Here is a 21,410-nt window from a genome sequence, read left to right as displayed (position 1 = left end):
ACTGGAAAGCGAGTTGTGACAGGTATATTAGGAAAAGATCCATGTACATTAAATGTGCAATTGCTAATTCACACAAGTGTTAGTCTTACATTGCTTGGAGCCATGACAGAACCCTTACTCGACCATCATAATATCTGTGCTGCACACTATGCATTCAACTCTCAGATTGCCAATGCAAAATCGTCCAAAAACATCATTCAACATATTATTAAGAATTATCCTGCAGGAAAATGACACGAAAAAAAAAATCATTTGCATGCACCTGTCACTCAATTAATGCTTAGTTGATGCAAGTCACAGCAGAAAATATTGCCTACCCCACCGAGAGAGAGAGAGAGAGAGAGGAAGAAGAGAGAGGGAAGAAGAGAGAGGGAAGAAGAGAGAGGGAAGAAGAGAGAGGGAAGAAGAGAGAGGGAAGAAGAGAGAGGGATCTTTTTATTTGGTGTATCCTTGTACTCAATACTCCCAAGTTTTTGTTGAATGGGTTAAACTAACAGAGTTTATGATGAGAATGTAGAGGTGGTGAGCAGAACTTCCCTTTAAATCCTATATGGCAGTGGTGGGGATGTGACATACAATAGCAGCACTGATATTGATGCCAATTCTCTCTGCAATCCGATTAACTTTTTTCCCCCTCTAAAATCTCCAATAAAATGAGTTGTGACTTGACCCAGCAACCTGGTGATTTCTGTTAAAGGGGCAGTGACGCCTTATACCTAACTATCCGTGGTACATATGTATATGTCTTTATTTATATAAGGCCATCCAGGTACTGATGCAGCGGCCGTTATTCGAACACATCTCGGCGCCGATTTTGAGTTCTCTGCTGTTCCCCACTCAGCATGAACGCGGCCAATCGCCCCAGGCACCCGCGCTTATCGCGATGTTTTGTTTGAATTTCATGGATTCTGTTTCTTCGTTTGGAATAAAATGGATGAATTGTAATGTGTACAGTATTGTGCTACTGTGTCAATTTCATGTTTTTAAAAGCCAGAACACTAAAATTCGTTTTTCTGCACTCGTCACGCTCGCATCTTAGTGCGGGAAGGCTAGAATTCATCCCGCAGTTTCAAATCGGGATCCCTATGTACATGACGCGTGAAGTGTTCAAATAACATCCGCTGCATCAGTACATAGCACTTTACACAACATGTGACATAACATTATAACAGGGGAATAAGCCCTTCAGACATAAAACAATAGGACAATGAGTCTCTTCCCTGAAGAGCTTACAGTCTAAGTTATAACTGGTTAAATGTGTGTGATTGACAGCATTTTTGTATTCTATTTGTATTTATGTAGCGCAAAAGGGAAAAATACAAAGTGTATAATATATCAAAGTAAAACTTGGACAAAAAGAATCCCTGCCCTGAAGAGCGTGCAAATCTAACTACTAATCAATAAACAGATCAGACCGGCATAATTTTATTTAATTTTTTTTACATTTTAGTATCTCCATAGTAACCAAATGACTTTTTACAACCTTTACATAGTCTTTTTTTTTGTGATTAGACTCTTTTGTAAACTGTTACAAATACAATCACTTAGACCAAATACCTTACAAAACGTTGTTGGCCCATTATTCTCTACAGAACGCTCCTGTCTGAAAATGTTCTCACTTCTGACTCTCTCCCGCCCAACTTTCACCAATCCCCATCTCCAAGTCACACCTGAAATCTCTCCTCTGCAGCGAAGCATGTAGTTATTTTGGGTGTGTGGCGTCTCGTCTCGCTCCGGACCCTCGGTGCCCTTACTCCCAATCTCTGATTTGTTCTATACTGGCCCCTATTGTATTCCGTACGTCTCCCCTTATTCAGTTCAGATTGTAAGCTCTGCAGGGGAAGGACTCTGTGTGGCCCACGGTTATACTCCTGTTTAATGCCTTTGTGACACTATGTACATGATATCCCTGTACTGTGTACATTGGTGGTGCCATATGAAATAAAACAAATATACTTATATACTGTTGTGGGGAGAATTTGTCATTTAATTTATTAATTGCAGAACACGCTATTACTATGTGAGCGGTTTGTCACTGTGTTCCTGTGATAATTGCAGAACACTGAATTTGCCTGAAGATTCAACTGTACTAATCAACATGGCAATATTATATTGTAACAGAAAAGGGATGGTTCCCTCGCAAGACCATCTTCATACTAATACATCACTACTTTGCGAGCTGCTGTTAGTTTGTTTCTTTCAGGCTTGGTGGGGACCTTTACAGATATTCCTATTTAAGTTTTACTTAGTCATTGAGAATACTTTGTATTTTGACATACATGAGTTTGAAGTAAATAAAGCAAGTGAAAATATCACTTGTGAGCAGAGTCACATGTCTCAGACAGGTCTGCAACCCTGCTTTCCCCCCGTTATCTCCTAGCGTACAGAACTACTATTGCAGCAAGGGATTCTGGGGAATGACAAGCAAACAAGCACATAGCGTCACCTTTTGCTTCAAACCCCTATAAGTATTTTCCTGAAACATTACACAGTTTCTCAGCACAGCCTGTTGCATAGCCAGTAAACTACAGTACAGTACTCACAGCCAGCTGTTTCAACCTATTGGGTCTCATCAGTGTGAGACTGGTTCTACTGGCTTTACAATTTGAAGCTGGGGTAGGTTTCAACCAGACCATATTTAAGTTAAAGTGGGTTAAAAAAGGGGACAAAAACCCTCCACCGTATAGCATACAGCAAATGAAAATATCACTTGTGAGCACATTCACATGTCTTAGACAGGTCTGCAGCCCGGCCTTTCACCATTATCTCCTAATACACAATGCTTCTACTGCAGCTAATAAATAAAGAAGAAATCTTAGCATCGAGTTAAATGTTGGTTCACAAAAACATATTACAAGTTGCAACAAATTCCTAGTCCAGCTAAACCCCTGAACAATCTGTTGAAGATATACCCTGAAGATACCAGAAGGAAGGCCACGTCGGCCCGTCAACCGTTTGGCGATAAGTGGACGTCTGAGTGTGAACGGGCCTTCCTGAAGTTGAAGAAAAGCCTGACTGAAGCACCAGTGCTTGCGTATGCCGATCCAGAACAACCATACATTCTGCATGTGGATGCCAGTCTCAATGGACTGGGCGCTGTCCTGCATCAGAAGCACCCCGAGGGTCTTCGGCCTGTAGCCTACATCAGCCGCAGCCTGACACCCAGTGAACAGAAGTACCCTGTACACAAGCTAGAGTTCCTGGCTCTCAAATGGGCGATCACAGAGAAACTTCCTGATTACCTCTATGGTGTTACGTTTGAGGTAAGGACGGATAACAATCCCCTCACGTACATCAATACTTCTGCCAAGTTGGATGCAGCAGGGCACCGATGGCTAGCAACCCTATGTAACTATGTACTCTCTGAAGTACAAGCCGGGGCCTTTGAACATTGGAGCTGATGCTCTATCACGACGACCAGAATTAAATGCTACTCCCGATGATGATGAATGGGAAGAAATCCCCGGGCCAGGGATGCGAGCAATGTGTAGCATAGCGGGCGTCATCAATGATCAGGTGGCCTTCTCCGAACTACGAGTTGCAGATTCGTTAGGATGCCAGTCGCAGGCTATCCCCGCCGCCTACTGCGATCCCAAGGGAATGAACATAACCCATGACAAAGTCATAAGATGGAAAGACTTAGTGGACTTTCAAATGAGAGATCCAGTAATCAGCATCATTCGGCAAGCTGTTCAAAGAAAGAATCCAGCTCTACTGAAAAGTGCTCCCCGAGACCTGATCGCATTGCTAATGCATGAGGTAGACAAGTTCAAGATAGACAATTACTTGCTCTATAGGGTAGTCCAATATCACAACCACCCTGATAGGCGACAACTGGTTTGACCCCAAAACTTGAGATATATGGTGTTGAAGTCTCTACATGATGAACATGGGCACCTCGGTGTAGAGAAGACTTTTGGGTTAGTCCGAGACCGGTTCTTCTGGCCCAAGATGCGGGAAGCGGTGGAACAGCACTGCTGCCGTTGTTCCCGGTGCGTCCAACGCAAGACTTTGCCTACCAGAGCAGCACCCATGGCTCATCTCAAGAGCTCTGTTCCAATGGACCTGGTGTGTATGGACTTTTTGTGTATTGAACCCGATACCCAAGGAATCTGTAACGTGCTGGTCATCACGGACCATTACACCCGGTATGCTCAGGCCTTCCGCACAAAAGACCAGAAGGCCATCACAGTCGCAAAAATACTATGGGAGAAGTTCTTCGTTCACTACGGTCTTCCAAACCGACTTCACTCCGACCAAGGGCGAGATTTTGAGAGCACTTTGATCCGAGAATTACTCAAAATGCTGAACATCGCCAAATCCCGGCCGACTCCGTACCACCCCGAAGGAGATGCTTTGCCTGAACGATTCAACAGGACCTTGTTGGACATGCTCGGAACCCTGAAGGGTGCACAGAAAACGGAATGGAGTCGACACGTAGAAGCTTTGGTACACGCGTACAACTGTGTACAACTGTACTCGCCATGAGTCCACTGGAATCTCCTCATACTTCCTCATGTTTGGGCGGGAGGCAAGTAGATGTGCGTATTCGAGTATCAACGGATGGGATACACAATGCTACCCATTTCAAGTATGTGCAAAGGCTAAAGGACAGTTTGCAGCAAGCTTACCAACAGGCTGAGAAGTCTACAGCTAAACTGAATGCTGGCAATAAGAGACAATATGACAATAAAGTCAAGTATCGGGAGCTACGTCCTGGGGACGCTGTGTTGCTTCGTAATCTGGGAGTCCCCGGAAAACATAAACTGGCGGACCGATGGATAGACGGTGTATATGAAGTAGAGTCACAGATGCCCGGCCTCCCGGTCTATCGCATCAAAGACACTGACGGCCAGGTAAAGGTTTGGCATCGTAATCACCTTCTTCCCATCCCCCAAGTGGGAGACAAAGAAGCAGAAATACTGGCCACACCGCTCAACGATGAGTCCGACTTATCAGAGATGGGTCAAGAGACAGTAAATAACGAAACCCACTCTGAAACTCCTGAAGACCCTATGGAAGGACCCTCTCAAAGGGACTATTCCACAGAAGGGGCATCTCCCGGAGGAGCTATGGGTAAAGGGCCACGTAGGCCAACGCCTACTAAGGTGGCACCAACAGGCCAACCTTTGGATCCACAGAGCCCGTGCTTTGTGCCTAACAGAGACTGTTCAGAGACATTTCTCCCCTCAAGGGAAGAGGCTGAGCCTCAGGACTGTTCTTATTACTCCCCAGAGGGAGTAGCTGAAGAACAGCTCCGTAGGAGCCAAAGAGTCAGGTACCCTCCAAATCGGGTAACCTATGATCAAATTGGGGCACCCCATTATGAGGCTCAGCAGTGGTCTCGGAGCAAAATCCAATCTCTGATTGTGATGCTCACCGAATTGTGCAACATCGTATAAAGTCAACGCAAATGTACTCAGTTATATAATTGAACTGCATTTTTATTATATAACTGATGTGTATAGTTTTGAAGTTATGTGTCCGAAGCGAGGACTTTGGGGTTTTCACCAGGGGGAGGATGTAGCCAGGTCCCCCTCTGCCTGTCGCCCTCCCTCACCTGGCTGGCGATCGCGGGTGCCGCCGAGCCCAATGGCGGACCCGTCGGTGATTGCAGGGGTGAGGGGCAGACGGGAACCGGAGCGGAGGTTGCCGGGGATGCGAGCGGCCGGTTGTCAGGGCCGCGGGCGCGTCGCTACGGCTCTCGGCGGCTCCCCGTGCAGAGCGCCGCCATCTTGGCCGGGATAGTTGCGCATGTGCGAGCAGCAAGCGCGCGAACCCTAGCCTACCAGGGACAGGCTCTTGTAGGGACTACAAGTCCCATAAGCTTCCGGAGCGCCCCACGTGACACCAGGGAGCCAATAGGGCTAGAGTATCTCCCTGCACAGAGGGATTGATACATTTCGCAGGCTCTGAGCACGTTAGGCAGTCGGCGACCGGAGCAGTTAGGGAAAGGATGTAGGGTGCAGGAGTCAGTGACTCCCTGCACTAGGCCAGCATCCCCCTAGGCCCCAGATAGCCCTGAGTCTCCAGTAGTATTGAGTGTTGTAGGGTCAGGCCCCAGGTTAGGGACCCTGCCCTCTTACTACCCAGAGTCAGTTAGGGACACAGTGGACGCTGCGCATCCATCCAGAGGTTTGGGCTCAGACCTCCGCTACCGCTGCAGCAGCCATCCGGGTGGGATCGCCCCGGACGGTAGTCCCTGTATTCGTCAGTCTTCGGATCCTTTGTGAAGCTCCTTGGCAGGCCCGGGCACTGGAGTGCTCGGCAGGTAACCATCAACAAGTGCACCAACGATCCTACATATATTATATTCATACGGGACCAGTGGCTGCGCAGTCACACATATCACCTCCCTTTAAGGGTGCGGGACCTATTGTGTGGGGTTATTGGACACAGAGTGGGATCACCCGGTGTAGGTGGGAGCGTCCTGCGAGATGCAGTAGTTAGTGTCTCCTCTAGAGAGGGACACCTGTTGATATATGAATAAGTATATGCTATACAGTAAAGTCATTAGTTATTTTACATGCGGTGTGTGGAGTGATATATATAGTTGTCCTGCGAGGAACCACTCCCCCTCTGGTGGGAGCCGTCGCAGGTGGAGGCGTTGCACCACGAGATTGTGTTATATGTATGTACCCCAGGCTCCCCGAGCGGAGGCTTAGGCTCCTGAGAGCCACACAGGTATACACAGCAGGTAGTAGCATCTGTATTCACAGGGAATACCCGTTACATGTATTTGCAACTTGCGACGGAGGTGTGGCCATGCCCCCCTCTGGCGGTTCAGCCAATGAGGGCGAAGCAGCCACGTGAGGTCATGACCACGCCCCTACAAAACCTCCACCATGCCCCCCCTTCCCTCCCCCCCATCGCAATCTCTGCTTCTCTCCACAGACCGCAGATCGCGGTGAAGCGCTGTGCACGCGCCGCCACCCCACCGGGCGCACGTGCTACAGTGCACACTGGGACAGCGGCCTTAGGCTAAGTCCCCGCTGCAGCCGGCGGCGCGCCTCTCACCAACCGCTTACCTCCTCCCTAGCAGTCCCCAGTGACTCCTCGCTTCCTGGCTCACTGCATATTGTGTCAGCCAGCAGGGGATACAACTGGAATGTGTTCCCGTGCGGCGACGCGTCACATGGTGCGCCAGGGAGCCAATGAAGAGGGGAGATCACCGGCAGCCCAGGGGAGGGGAGACCCAGGGGAGGGGGTGGATCTTCCTCAAGTGCACAACACACAACATATCACACACACACACACACGTAGCATGTTGATAGTAAGCGGAACCTTCACTTGGAACAGAAAATGTGCGACATGTCCGCGCCCCCCCACCATGGCTGCGCCCACCTGACCCATTTCGGCCACGCCCCGATGCCTCTAAAAGCTGCCTACAGACCGCAGATCACGGTAAAGCGCAGTGCACGCGGCGCCAGCACGCAAGGTGGTGTTTGTGCTTGCGCGTGCTGCGGGATTTTCGCCTTAGCTTCTCTGTATTAGAACACTGAAGAAATAGCTGTGGACCAGGTCTTGACAATGCCACCTATGGTTATGAGCTTGCTTCATATATTTCTGTACTTCTCATGTTTTACGTGTTTCATATTTTGGTAAAAATGCAGGAAATGATTCCAGCTTTTTTACCAATTCCTCTACCGGACTGAAGCCCGCCATTTCCATGACCATCGCAGACCGTGCAATCGTGAGTTCTTTGATGATTACTCCAAGGGACTGTTTCTCCAATTGCCACTGTGTTTTTAGAGGTATTTCTGGTGATCCAGCCCTATGGACCGACGGATCACCACTTAGGCACTTCAGACGGGATGAGTTCTTTTATCCTTCAGCTCATTCCTCTGTTTGTGCTTATTGGGTCCTTTTTATGGTTTTGTTGTGAGCTCTATACCATTCTTTACACAAATATAGTGCATTCTGGATGGATTCTCTTTACTGCTTATGGTCCTGGACACTAGCTATATTGCTACTACAGTATATACCTGGATATTATAATCACCTTTGTTGGGATTTATTTCCCGTTCTCGGGTGTTTCATATTTTAACAAGATAAAAGGCGCAGAAAAATCAGTAAAACAGACATTGTACGGGTGGAATTTTATTTGTGTGTGGTTTCCATGGGAAAAACTAAGTTGGGAAATTTTTTATGCTTCGTTTAATGCAATCGGCCTTTCAAATACCGCCTGTGATATTGTGATTGCCTAACAAATGTCTTTCAAATACACATATGACACCAATTGTAAATTATTAACAGGCGTTCATATTGCAGGCAGCACGCAGAGGGTTTTAATCTAAAAGAGATTTAAATTCCGTTTCTTTCAATAAAAAACAGAGCATACATTTTTAATAATGCAATATCAGTCGTGTGTTTCATTTTGCTTACGTCAGCTGTGCAGCCACAATGTGTGTCACACTGCACTAGTTCCTTATCTGTCTGTCAGTATTTTTTATTTATTGTACAATTTTGATCATGTTATTCTTTTGAAATAATTGGCTTAAAGAAGTGATATACAAAGACTCCTTTCTGTAATTGAAAATATGCAATCAAAAAAACCTGTTGTGCATTGTAGAGGTATCGGATTTGTTTGTGGATTTTCGCGGGAGCAGGTGAAATTTACAAATATTTGTCCGTGAATGATTTTGGGGGGAAAACTGCATACTTCGCCAACAATTTGGCACGCACTAAAATCAAATATGCATTGCAAATTACAACACAGACGCAACTGGCATCAGGTCAAACGGCGACATTTAAATACTGCCATTTTCACAATATTCTAGTGAAATTTGCGACATTAAGCGGTAATCTGGCAAAAATGCTGCACCTGCGTTTATTTTTGCATAGCTCAACTCATGAGTAATGTAAACTTTGGCAAAAAGTTTTTGACAGCATGAAATTTAAGAGAAAATTATGAAAACATCTTCTAAGTAAATTTGAACACATTCATTCAATGCTACTACATTGCAGCATAAATGTCATTATGTCCCCTCTGCATAGGACCAGCGTTCTAAGGGTTAACATTTGCTTGTACTTTCTGGAACGTCAACCCCACCCACTGGAATGTTAATGAGCCAAGAGGACAAAGAACTTTGTATTCACAGTTGCATTGAATCTGAACCAACCCCAGTCTACAACTGACTTGCCCAAAAGGCAGACAGCCTTTGGCGCAGCCGAAGGGCAGCTAAAGGGTGTTAGCCGTTTGCTTCCGTTCGCTGATGTTTGGTGATATAATGCTGCTCTATTTCAATCTGAAACTCACCAGCCCTTTATCCCTTGTACCCAATTTTCCAATTCTATCTGTCCATGAAATGTCTGTGAATTGACTGTATAACCTCTGTTCATTTAATGTATTGTTATAGCTCGGTTCCCAGTACATACTTTAAAATGAGAGGTAACTCTCAATGTATTACTTCCTGGTAACACATTTTTATAAATATAAAAAAGGGTGTGTGCCGAGAACGCACATTTTAAGTGAAACTTCTTTGTCATTTGTCACAGAAATTGTACTTGTAATGGTACTTGTAATTAAAAATCAAAACGCAGGTGAAGGTACAGAGACAGGGGGTTGTCTGTCTAAGTCCCCCGAAGCAGCCCAGGACCATCCATATAACAGAGTAATTAGAGGATAGTAACGGAGAAGTGGAATGTTGGACCATGTTCATTAAAGAGCAGTAGATGTACTGAGTGCTGTGAGCCTTCTGAAGCGAGTGGGCTTACCATGCGTAGTACATCCTTTAGTAAATGACCCTTACAATGTACATCCAGAACAGGGAAGGGCAATCAGGCAGATAACTAGTAAGACATGCTATGAACACAGAGATGGTACTACAAACGTATGGAGCAAACCAAGCATGAGGATATTGCCACCCATCATTGTGAGAACCTACAGAGTAAGATAATCACGTAAAACGATAAAGTGCTTTATAAAGGGAACATGCAGCTGAAATATAGAAGCAATGTAAGCGAGGATAAGGCATGATATGATAAATCCAGTACCATGTATTTGATATTATTATTATTATTATTATTATTATTATTATTATTATTATTATGGGACAACTATTTATTTCACATAGCGCTTTTCTCCCAATGTATTGTATTATATGTCTTTATTTATATAGCGCCAAAAGTGTACTCAGCGCTTCACAAAGAATACAGTACAGGGAATTATAATAATACAATAAGTGCAGCAAAATCAGACTATAGGAAAGGAAATCCCTGCCCCGAAGAGCTTACAATCTAAGGTTTGAGGGGAACTTACAGAGACAACAGGTGAGGGAATAAGTGCCAATGGAACTCAAAGCGCTTCATTCACAGTTCACAGTACAGTGCGCGGTAAGCCACATTGTGCATAGGATTTTTGCAGACACAGTCCCTGCCCAGATGATTTTACAATCTATGTGTTTTTGATGCCTGAGGCACAGGGAGATAAAGAGACTTGCCCAAGGGCACCAGTATTAGTAAACATGGTTGCTGTATTTTCTTGTTCTCATTTCAGCAAATCTTTACCAGCTTGCCAATGATGTAAGAGGGACTTATTTATACTGCCATATAAGATGCTGCATGGTGAAATACTATTGCAATCCACCAGAGTGATACAAAACTGGCACATAATATTTATCACGGAAAATAAATCATATTGATATCAATGTGATTTTTTTTTTAAATAAACATTATGCTATATTTTGTGCTATGTTTATATCAATTTTGCGGTTCAGAGGCTTGGATGAATAATTCCTATTCAGACTTTCACAAGGAGGCGGCACTGAAATGGGTTTTCTACATTATATCACAGGCAATATCTACAGGGCAGTCGTCACCCATCAGAGCTTAAACTCACGTGGTTTCTAGTACAACAGATTTAAGGATGTACAATATACTCTGTGATGTCGCAATATAATCACCACTCCTGAAAGGAGCTGAAAAATCAATAAATCTTTAAATGACTAAAAATGAGAATTATACTGCGATTAACATGGACACTTGTATAAGCTTTTACCATTAAGTTTCATGTCCCTATTCAATATGGTGAGAACTGCATAATTAGCACCGGTAAAGCTTACATTCAAGTGCATGGAAATCAATGCATTATTAAATGTACTGCAAACAAAGACAAAACTGGAGAACCCACATGAGCAATAAAAAAAAACCTCCAACGATATGTGTACCTTCTAACTATATTGAATAAGGGAGTTATAGCATCATTACAGTGTATGAAACTGATTCTGGGATACAGTATGTATTTTTGCCCCTAGACTTGTAATTTACTTTATTTGACCTAATCATTAAACTAATCACGCCCCCTAATCATGGTGTCTTTCTGCACAGAAATATATCTTGCCGTCCTTATTAAAAAATTCTTGCTATAAACAGCGTTTAATGTTTAATGTCAACAGTACGCAAACTATTTCTGTAAATGAGCACCTCTTCCAATATTAGTTATTGAGATAACATTCTCACTCAAGAGTCCCTTTAACTTACAGTACACTCTAAGTACATGAATAATGTGTAGGAGATGTAATAATCTCAGAGAATAGAAATATTCCCGCATGGAGAATATCTATTATAGTATAATTATTCTCGTATGTACCACTGATTAATTAATAAAAACAATAACGTTTTATAAAGTTTACTATAATAGATATTCTCTGTGCGGGAATATTTATATTCTCTGAGATTATTAAATCTCCTACATTATTTATGTACTTAGTGCAAGTTATAGGGACTCTTGAGTGAGAATCTTATCTCACTAACTGGTTTATGTATCTATTAATCTGTCCCTCCTCTGAACCAGAGTAAAACTAATATCATTTCATTTTGGCACGTGGGGTTGAGCAGTCAGCCCACATTTTAGCTGAGTACAATATTAGTTATTGACATACTATTCAATAAACTAAGGTTGCTTTTCGCAGGGAAATGCTTGTCATGAAATCTATCCGGGTGGGGGGGGAAGCGAGAGAGAGACGCTTATCTCTTTATATACAGAGCTGAGAACATGCTCAGCACTATAAAAGAACAAAAGACAACTACATTGAAATGCTGCCCCCGCATTGAAGCAAGAATCATTTCCATTTTAATTGTGTTATCTTTTATATGCTGCCAGAGGTGCTTGTGAGGTGTCGCCCCTATCCCTCTCCCAGCACAGGGGTTAATTAGAACACTGCTGCATTCCCAGGGCCATCACAGCCCTTTGAAGATAGCAACATGTTTATCAGGAAGTGTTTCTCCCAGGTTCGCTTCCTCTGCTGACACCTCTTGTGAGAAAAACACAAACTGAAGTTTTAGAGGCAACGTCGCCTTTTCCACATGCAGGTTTGAAGCCATTGCAATAAAGGTGCTTTTTTTGTTTTCCTCTTAGAGCAGTAGCAATGTAGCACGGACTCCCACTTGAGTAATGGGGCAGTCCCACTGATGGACATATTTGGAGAGAGAGCTTCTAATATGTAACGGCTGCTTCATAATCCAAGATATGTTTTGTTTTGCAAATGTGGCCTAAAATCCATAATCTCACAGGGCCCTATTAGAAATATCACACCGGCAAAAATGTCTCCTCTTACACGGTCAGCCGTATATAATTGTGTACACATGTGTGGGTCTGTGTGTATCTGTGTTCACGTGAGTGTGCATGTGCCAATATGTGCCTATCATTGTACATACTGTATCAGTGTGTCTGTGTGTATCAGTGTCTGTGTGTATCACTGTGTTAATGTGTGTGCACAGAGGGGGATATCCCTGCAGTAAGAGCCCTTTCCCCCGGATATGCAGGTCTGCGTATTCTGTAAGGCCGAGTCCATAGAAGGACAGGCCGTGCTGAGGCGTGCGGACACTCAGCACTGAGCCCCTGCATCCTCAATGAGGATGCCTTGAGAGGGGGCTGACGCGAGCGTCCGCAGGCGTGCGGAGGCGCTGGAGTTTTCAGCCGAGCGCCAAGCTGTTTTTCAGCGCGCTGCCGGCTGAAAACCTGCAATGGGAGCGGAGCTGCGTCAACGTCACGGCGCCGTGACGTTGGCACCGCGACATCGACGTCAGTGCGTCGTGAGCGATTGGCCCAGCGACGTCACTGCCCCGCCTCCCTCAGTCTCCCCCCGCTTCCGATCGCGGACGCTGGCTCGCCTGTATGGGCATGAAATCACCCAGATTTCAGCTGGCGAGCCTCAGCGTCAGCGCGGCTCGGAACTCCCCACCCCTCTATGGCCCGGGCCTAAGTCCTCCTCACATGTCCAAACCTTGTGAGGAAGGCTTTTTTTTTAGAAGCGGTTTCATTCCAGCTCTCCCAATTACGAGCGCGGTGACAAAAATGGCTCCAACTCGCTGGAATTCTTGTAGTTCCGTTAACTACAAAAAGGGAAAACTGCTTCACATAAACCGCAGATTTTGTCTCGCCAACTCGAGCCTCGCGAGATCACCCCAATAGTTTCAGAATTGCATCACTACAAGTCACACAACCTATGGCTAGGGCCCCAGTGTACACTGTTGCATGCGCGCCTGGTGGGCTGGCGACGCGTGCACGTGTGAAAGCCGTGATCTGCAGTCTCTGATTGAGCTTTCAGTGAGGAGCAGGAGATCCGACGTGAGGGAGAGGGGGGGGGGAGAGGGGTGTGGGGCAGCGGGGGCACGGCCATGACGTCACGTGGCTGGTTGGTCCTCATTGGCTGAGCCGTCGCCGTGACGTGGCCAACGCTCCTTCGCCACAAGAAAACACAACAATCTTGTCGCGTGTCGCGGTCGCTACATGCGCTTGCAGGCAGCTACTGAGACAAGCCCCATTGAGGGGCGGATCTTGTTTCTGCAGCACACGCCGTAGCGAGGGGGCCGATGCCTAATCCAGGTCTGCTGAGCATGCACTTAATTAATATGCCTAATTAACTATTCTATTGTCATTTCTTCACTTTTACACTACTGGCTAACTAATTTGCAGAATTTTTGGGGTTATAATGCAATTTTTTGTAGTCTTTAATACTTCTGGATAACATATATTTAGCTACATTATTTGTCCAAATATTGAGCATATATGTAGTTGCATATATAGTTATATTATATTGCAGGTTGCAGAATAGCTAGAAAGAAGCTACTGTACAAAGCACAACTATGACATCATTAAAAGTTTGCATGCTCCGTTTAAACGTAAGCAAAAATATTGCAATTTCTGTTCATATTGTTAACAAATTATTCTTTAATGTAATTGGTGTTAGAAACAATTTCTTTAAATGTAATATCATATTTTGGGGCTCTGAGGGTGGAAATAACTCATTGAATATTATTTTAGTTGCATTATTGTTATGAAAAATATGAAGCACTTTATGTTGTGGAACATAGGAATGCAAAAGAAAAAACTTGTTTAGAAAAAAATAATACAAACTCCAATACTTTTAAGCAATATTTATTGAGAGCATGTTATTTCCAATACTGAAAGTTATCATTTGTTTCCACCCCTTTTTGGTGCTGTTGGTTGGGCTGCTGTTAATTCCGCTTCAAAACTAAAGTACAATCCGTGCGGATTAGCTGTTTAAACACGTGGAAAATCAATTTGAATAGACGAGGTGTAATGAATGCAATTTCTACTACAGAATACGAGTCGTTGTCAAAAAAAATTCCACGACTTATGACCTTGTCAAGACTCGCAATTTAACAAGGACAATCTCGCGGCTACTAGGAGATCCCACTGTGTGTGTAAAACGTATATGTCACCGTGTATCATCAGTGTGTGTTATTGAGTTCATGTAGTGGGGTAAAAGAGCATCAGGTGAGGACACCATTCACGCCCCTGCAGCCAGAGGGATGAGAAAGGCAATGCTCTTGCAGTGAAGGGGTTAACATGTGTGCTTTCTAACTGTTTGCCCTGTCTAACTTCCCTGATCGGCACAAATACAAAGTAGCTGAAAGTATCCGACGTTGCTCGGGAATTCTGAGAAACCACAAAATACTGAGATTTATAAATGGATAATTAATTGTTTTAGTTTCTTAATGCGAAATCCCCTGCCAAAACTTAATAGTTGAATTGCCTATGGGGTCGTGAAGTGTTCAATTGGGAGCCTCTAATGCATGTTTGTGGGACATTGTACTCTCGTCCCACAACAATGATCTCACACTCTTGAAGAACTTTGGCTGCTCCTGTATTTTTGCTAATGTGCAAATTGGATTTTCAGTAACCAAGATTAAGTGGGAGTTGGAGGGTTGTGTGATTTGTCATGTTATATGTGATGTCAGGTCAAGGTTACCCCCACCTACAACCTTCTTCTTACCTCTCTCTCGCCGCTGTCATGGCAGGTGTTTCTGTGTGGGTTAACCTTGCCAGACGGGGCTCCGGTGGTACTGTGCCTTTGCCATGCGGTGGCATTTACTGGCGTATGGGCAGGGCTCACTGGCTGGTGGGTACCTGGGGCTCATGCTTGCAGCCAATACAGTGGATCAGCCAGGGCTATGCGGGGTTTGACTTGATGGGTCGCGGGCCACCGTATGAGTGCCGTTGTCCTTAGTGGCTGGTGGAGCAATTTGGCAGGGTTTGGAGAGTTGACGTTCTTTTGATGTTGTATTTAATAAAAGCCCTGGCCTTTGATACAGAACCCCCCCCAGACCATTCTTGTTTGTGTTTTATTTAAGACGTTATTCAGGTGGTGGAGGGAGTGACAATACGGGCTCTAAGATCAAGTAAAACAAAACAGACCTACAGTATATTCTTCAAGACAACAACAGCATACAGTGCAATGACAGGTTGTTTTATATTTGACTGGGAGCCATAAAGAGAAGGAATTGTGTTCATGTCATGTGTAGTATGTGCATAGAAAAATACTATTGGAAAGAAAACTAAATGAAGAGAGATTAAAAAAAAACACTAATTAATGAAGACATAAAACATATGACCCACAAAACAAGATGAATTACATTACACTTTAAAATATATAGATGTAGTTTGTGACATTATTCCATCAGATAATACATCATATCTCATTATAACTCAGAATATCACAGAGGTTCCATAGGATTGAATGGCAATGCTGGCACAGTTTATCACATTACATCCCAACTTATCAAGCTAAAACAAACAATAAAATCAGCTCTATCTGTACAGATGTAGCAAAACTTACTGTCCCGGCGCTGGACGGACAAGCAAAAGTCCATAGCGCCGGGGCAGTGTCTGCACGATGGAGCTGGGGGGGATTCATGCTTCTGTATAGGACCCACCCAGCGTTAATCCCACTGTAAGTAGCTGTGGCACCGAGGACAGTAAGCTTTGCGATATCTCTATATGTTAGATATTTTAATTTATGCCCCAACTCCTCCTATTGCTGCGTATGATAGTAATAAGAAGAGCATGTCATTGCCAAGGCTCCAATAAGAAAGATTGGGGAGATCTCAGGTTGGGATCCCTGCCATTGTTTTCTGGATGAGCATTATTTTAACCAGGAGAAAGTACAGTAGACACATTATGCATTCTTCATCTAGAAAGTATCTCAGTTGGTGCTTCCCAGTGCTTAAATAATAAATATATTAAAGTGACTGCTAAAGTGATTTCACTATTTAGTGATATAAATTAATGTTACTGTGATAATATAATATATATATAAAACACATGCAAATTAAAAATATGGAAATAAAAGTGCAATGGCACACTAATGGACAGTGTTTAAATATATACAATCAGTGACAATGAAAGTGTGATAAGGCGCTGTGAATATGCATTATGCATTCTTCATCTAGAAAGTTGGTGCTTTCCAGTGCTTAAATAATAAATATATTAAAGTGACAGTGCTAAAGTGATTTCACTATTTAGTGATATAAATGAATGTGACTGTGATAATATAATATATTATATATATTTATATATAACACATGCCAATGGCGCAATATCGTCACACTAGGTGTGTGGTCTGCGAATTCATATAAAAAATGCTGACTCACTTGTAGTTTGATTAAATGAGCATATCCCATACTGTGGCAAACTGTGGGTCAATCTGTGAACTGCAATTGATCTCAGAGGAAAGCAGAGAAAGACGTAATAGTAAACAAACTGTATCTGGAAAAACTGAAAAAATACACACTCACATAGAAAAAAAAACTTTCAAATCATTGCGGAGAAAATCTCCAAAGTGACAGTCTTGCTGCGATCTCACCGCCTCCTCTGCCTCTTGGCAGCTCTCGGCGTAATATACTCTTGAGCTTAGCTAAGTGCATCAGCGAAATATGTTGAGTTGCTGAGTTCCTGGTCTGCATGGAGAAATGAGGAGACGCATCTGTGTTTCCCGGACGACCAAAACCGGAAGTGCTGATCGCGGTCACGTTAGACACCGAAAGCCTTTGACAAAGCACCGCAGTGGGTGAGAAACGCGTTGGAGTGTTTTTCTCCCTCGTTTATATGTGCCAATAAAGTTTTTGTACTCAGTACCAGTCGTCCAGTTCAGGAGTTTTCTTGTGCTGTTCACCACCATCTATTTCTTCGTTTGCTGCTCTACATGCGGCTGGAGCACGCCTAAGGATTCATTAAATAGCAGGGACTGAGTGAGTACTTTCATCATTTTTTATATGTCAAATTAAATTTTTAATTTTTTAATTTATCTTCGCCATATCATCGAAGGAGGGAACCGTGCATAGACCTCACAAGGGTCGGGACATTCATTTTAATGGAACTCTCTAGTGAGACTCAACCAAACATGATGGATTCACAAGCAAGCTGATTGGTTGATGCACCAGGTGATTCCTCTTATTTTTTGGGTGCTGTGATGTCACCTTAAAGGCAAGGAATCAAAGGGTACACGATTCATTGGTGTGTACATGTGATTCCTTCCCTTTAATGCTCCTGTGCCGCAAACGGGCCACGAAATGTACTGTTTTTGGGGCCGCAGGCAGGCCATGTATTTCGACATGTTGGTTTGCGGTGTAAGAGACAGTAAGTCTTGTTACTTATGAATGTATATTTGTGTGTGGTAGTAGACAATATTTTATAAACATGTAGCGGGTACCCGCTGGTTACTATTCTACCCAATGGGCTGGCAGTAAACCCTGGTAGTAACAGGCTTGCCAGCAGTTGGTATGGGGTTTTCTCCTTCACCTTTGGTACTGCACTTGAGTGACAGCAGAGGGTGGCACATCCTGTTGTAGCTGGGAGAACAGGGTGTCTGTCTTCTGGCTGTACTTAAAGGCAGGACCACCCTAAATTTGGTTGTTGTTCCTTCCCTCTGAGACAGGCATGTCACATGACTGGGAGCCTGAGATTGGGGCCTTCCCATGTGCTCTTCCCTATGGGGAGGAGTGAGTGTGGACCAATACGTCTGCCTCCGCTAGGGAGGTGGGGAAGAGCTAGGACGGCTGCAGGTGCCCTTGGCCTGTAGTGGCGGTCCAGGGACCATCTTCAGTGATAACTGAGCCAAGAGACTGTATCCGGCAGAAGACTGCCGAGTATCTGTTTTGTTACTGCAGACCGTAGTAATAAACCTTTCCTGTTTACAATATATCTCCGGCCTGGTGTGTGATCTAACTTGGGGAGAGGTAATCAGTTCTACCATGGGACATCATCTCCAATTCCCTGGAGCCTACGTCAGATGGAGGCGCTGCACTGCTAAGTATCATGTGGGGTATGAACCCCTGAAGCCTGTTCCTATGTCCCCAAGTCATTGCGGACGACTCGGCCTTCCTGTTGCCACACACCCTGTAATGGCCCCTATCTGTGATTGGGGAGGGGGGCGGGGGGGACGACGACACCGTTACAAACATATTCATGGAAAGAAACAGGTATAGCTATGTAAATCTGACACCAGAAAGAATAGGAATGTGTGGGCCTCAAAATCTTATTGATGTCGGGTTGCAACATATTGGGAGCTATATAAATAATCATTTTAAAAATGAATTGAAAGAGTATATTGCCTCAAAAAAATTAATTTCTCCCCTAAAATAATTAGTGGCATATGTTAATATTTTATGACTAAGGAAGGCCTGATACGCCACGACTGAGGAATGCTGGTTGGGCAATACATTTTTCAGTTTTTATACAACCTGTTTCCCAATTTCTCTGGGCAGTACGCTGCTTTATGCATTTTTTGCATTTTCTCTGCTGTGTTGACCCTTACCTGCAGCTGGATACGCCAGGAATTTAGTTGGCTTAAGGAGTGGATAAGATATAAAGAAGACCTTTTGAAGATTGATGACAAGATTTACTACAAACTTTGGTGAGTTCTTTGGACCTTTATTATACTATTGTCTCCAATGAGGTGAGGCGAAGTGAGAACATCATTTTTCTGTTACCTTCCGGAGGCCTAAGAAAGTTGAAATTATTGTTACTCACCAAGTAGTATACCCACTCTAAATAAGGAAAGCCATTATTCCATGATATTCTTGGTGAAGATTTATTGAATATATTTCCTGGACTATTGGAACACCCATTACCCTATATACTCTAGAAAGTTCATGTTTAATGTTATTTTCCCATTATTGTTTATGCTCTCCCTTGTATTTTAATTTATCTATATACTTGTAATGTAAAAAAAAAACCTGGCATGTTGTTGCTTCTATATAAAAATAAATATATTAATAATAATTCTATACATATTTGAAAATATTTGAATGTATATTTAAAAGTCGCTTTCTGTTCTTCTAGTATGAGCCGTTTAAACCGATATCTAAAGAGTTTCACTATTGACAGGATTGTGTTATCATGAAATTGATCTAGTTACTGACTTAATAAACATTTAGTAGATAAATTCTTAGGTCTTAGGGTTGCTGCAAAGAGAAACTGATTGTCTGGAATAATCTTTAGCTGAAGCCACTTATCAATTTTATGGAGCCATTTAACCGGCAAACACGACAGAGGAGGGTATTCTTCCTACAAGAGGTGCTTGACTGATATTAGCTTTACAATATAATTTATTCTACTAATATCTCCCACTTCATATTTAAGCCATGAGTGGAATACAGGAACATATTAATAGGGCTAAACCAAGAATTGCATAACATTATTATGTTGCATATACAGTAAGTGTTATAAATATGACAGTTTGTGGTTGCAGTGTAACTGTTCTGGACGTCTGGTTATTAGTGAAGAAAGTGCAGTTTGATGATAATGGCACTGTGACAATAAATGAGACAGGACTTTGAAATGACCTTTGCGTGACCTTGGGCACTGCAGGTGTCACGTACAATTGTAAGTGGATTGGAGTCTTTAGAATTGCCTTTTATTTACCTATTTAACTTATGTCTCTAGTACACAAAGCTCTGCTAAGTCACTTAATGTGACATTGACCTACTGTAACTCAATGTCACGTTAACACTAACTGTGTATCTTCGAAGGACAATAACATATCGCTAGGCCATGTTTTCCCCTATAAATAGCAGAGCGTTAACCATGCAAATGAGTCATTATCATAAGATCGCATATGCAAAAAAGTCTATTACGGTTAACACAGTGACTTAACGTTACATTATGTACTGTAAGTCATTCTGCAGCTAAATGTGGTGTTGCTCCTATCCAAACACGCATATACAGTAGGGCTTTTGCAGTGTCTGTATGGGCGTATCAAACAGGTTAAACCAGATAACACACCTACTGTAGACACATATAAAATCAAGAAATTATCTTGTTTAATGAACTTTACTTGGCACTGATCGGGGACCTCTGGTTGTGAAGCACCCACGTTATGTATCAATCATCACAAAACAAACTTCAATCTTTCCATCAGCAAGAGCATTTATATTAAGCAGGCAGTGAAAGGACTAGTCTATTATCTTAGCTGTGCTCCAAAGGAAAGTATTTGAGAGAGAAAATTGTTTCAGTAATGTATGTACTAGGATCTTTTAAATAAGATCGCATCTGAAAATGTGTATTAGTAGTTTGATTTGTTGTTTCACTGAAGCATCAATAATTATGTTATTGCTTTAGGGATAATAAACTACAATGTTAGTGTTCCTGTTGCCTAATGCAAATATCACCACTTGGAAATTGTTCATGGAAAGCACAGCTGATAACATAATCAACTCGGCTAAAAGTATACAGTATATATTTTCTGGTTCCTCTAAGTCTTTGTTAGGCAATGTCCATAAGCCTCCCGACATAAAATTTAGATTGTAAGCTCTTCGAGACAGGGTTTGCTTCTGCCTTGTTGTCATTTGCCTGTTGCACTTAATCCCATTGTTTGTAATTGATTTACCTTGTATTGTAAATTTGTGAAGCGCTGCATACATTGTTGGCATTATATAAATTATATAAATAAAATGATACATACATACAATGTTTTCCATGTTGCTCTTACAGTGCTTGGATGGAAATTATGTGTCAGACAACCAGTGGTCACTAAAAATAGCTATAAACAAACAATTCACAATGATTTGTTATACTTCAATATGCAGTCGATTACAATCATCTACGTTCAATTTGTATTCTCGTTGATTAAATTGCCCATGATTTCAAAAGGATAAAAATGGTG

This window comes from Ascaphus truei, chromosome 4 (assembly GCF_040206685.1).
Source record: "Ascaphus truei isolate aAscTru1 chromosome 4, aAscTru1.hap1, whole genome shotgun sequence".
Lineage (NCBI taxonomy): Eukaryota > Metazoa > Chordata > Amphibia > Anura > Ascaphidae > Ascaphus > Ascaphus truei.
The sequence above is the reverse complement of the archived record's forward strand: the minus strand, read 5'-3'. Positions refer to the sequence as shown.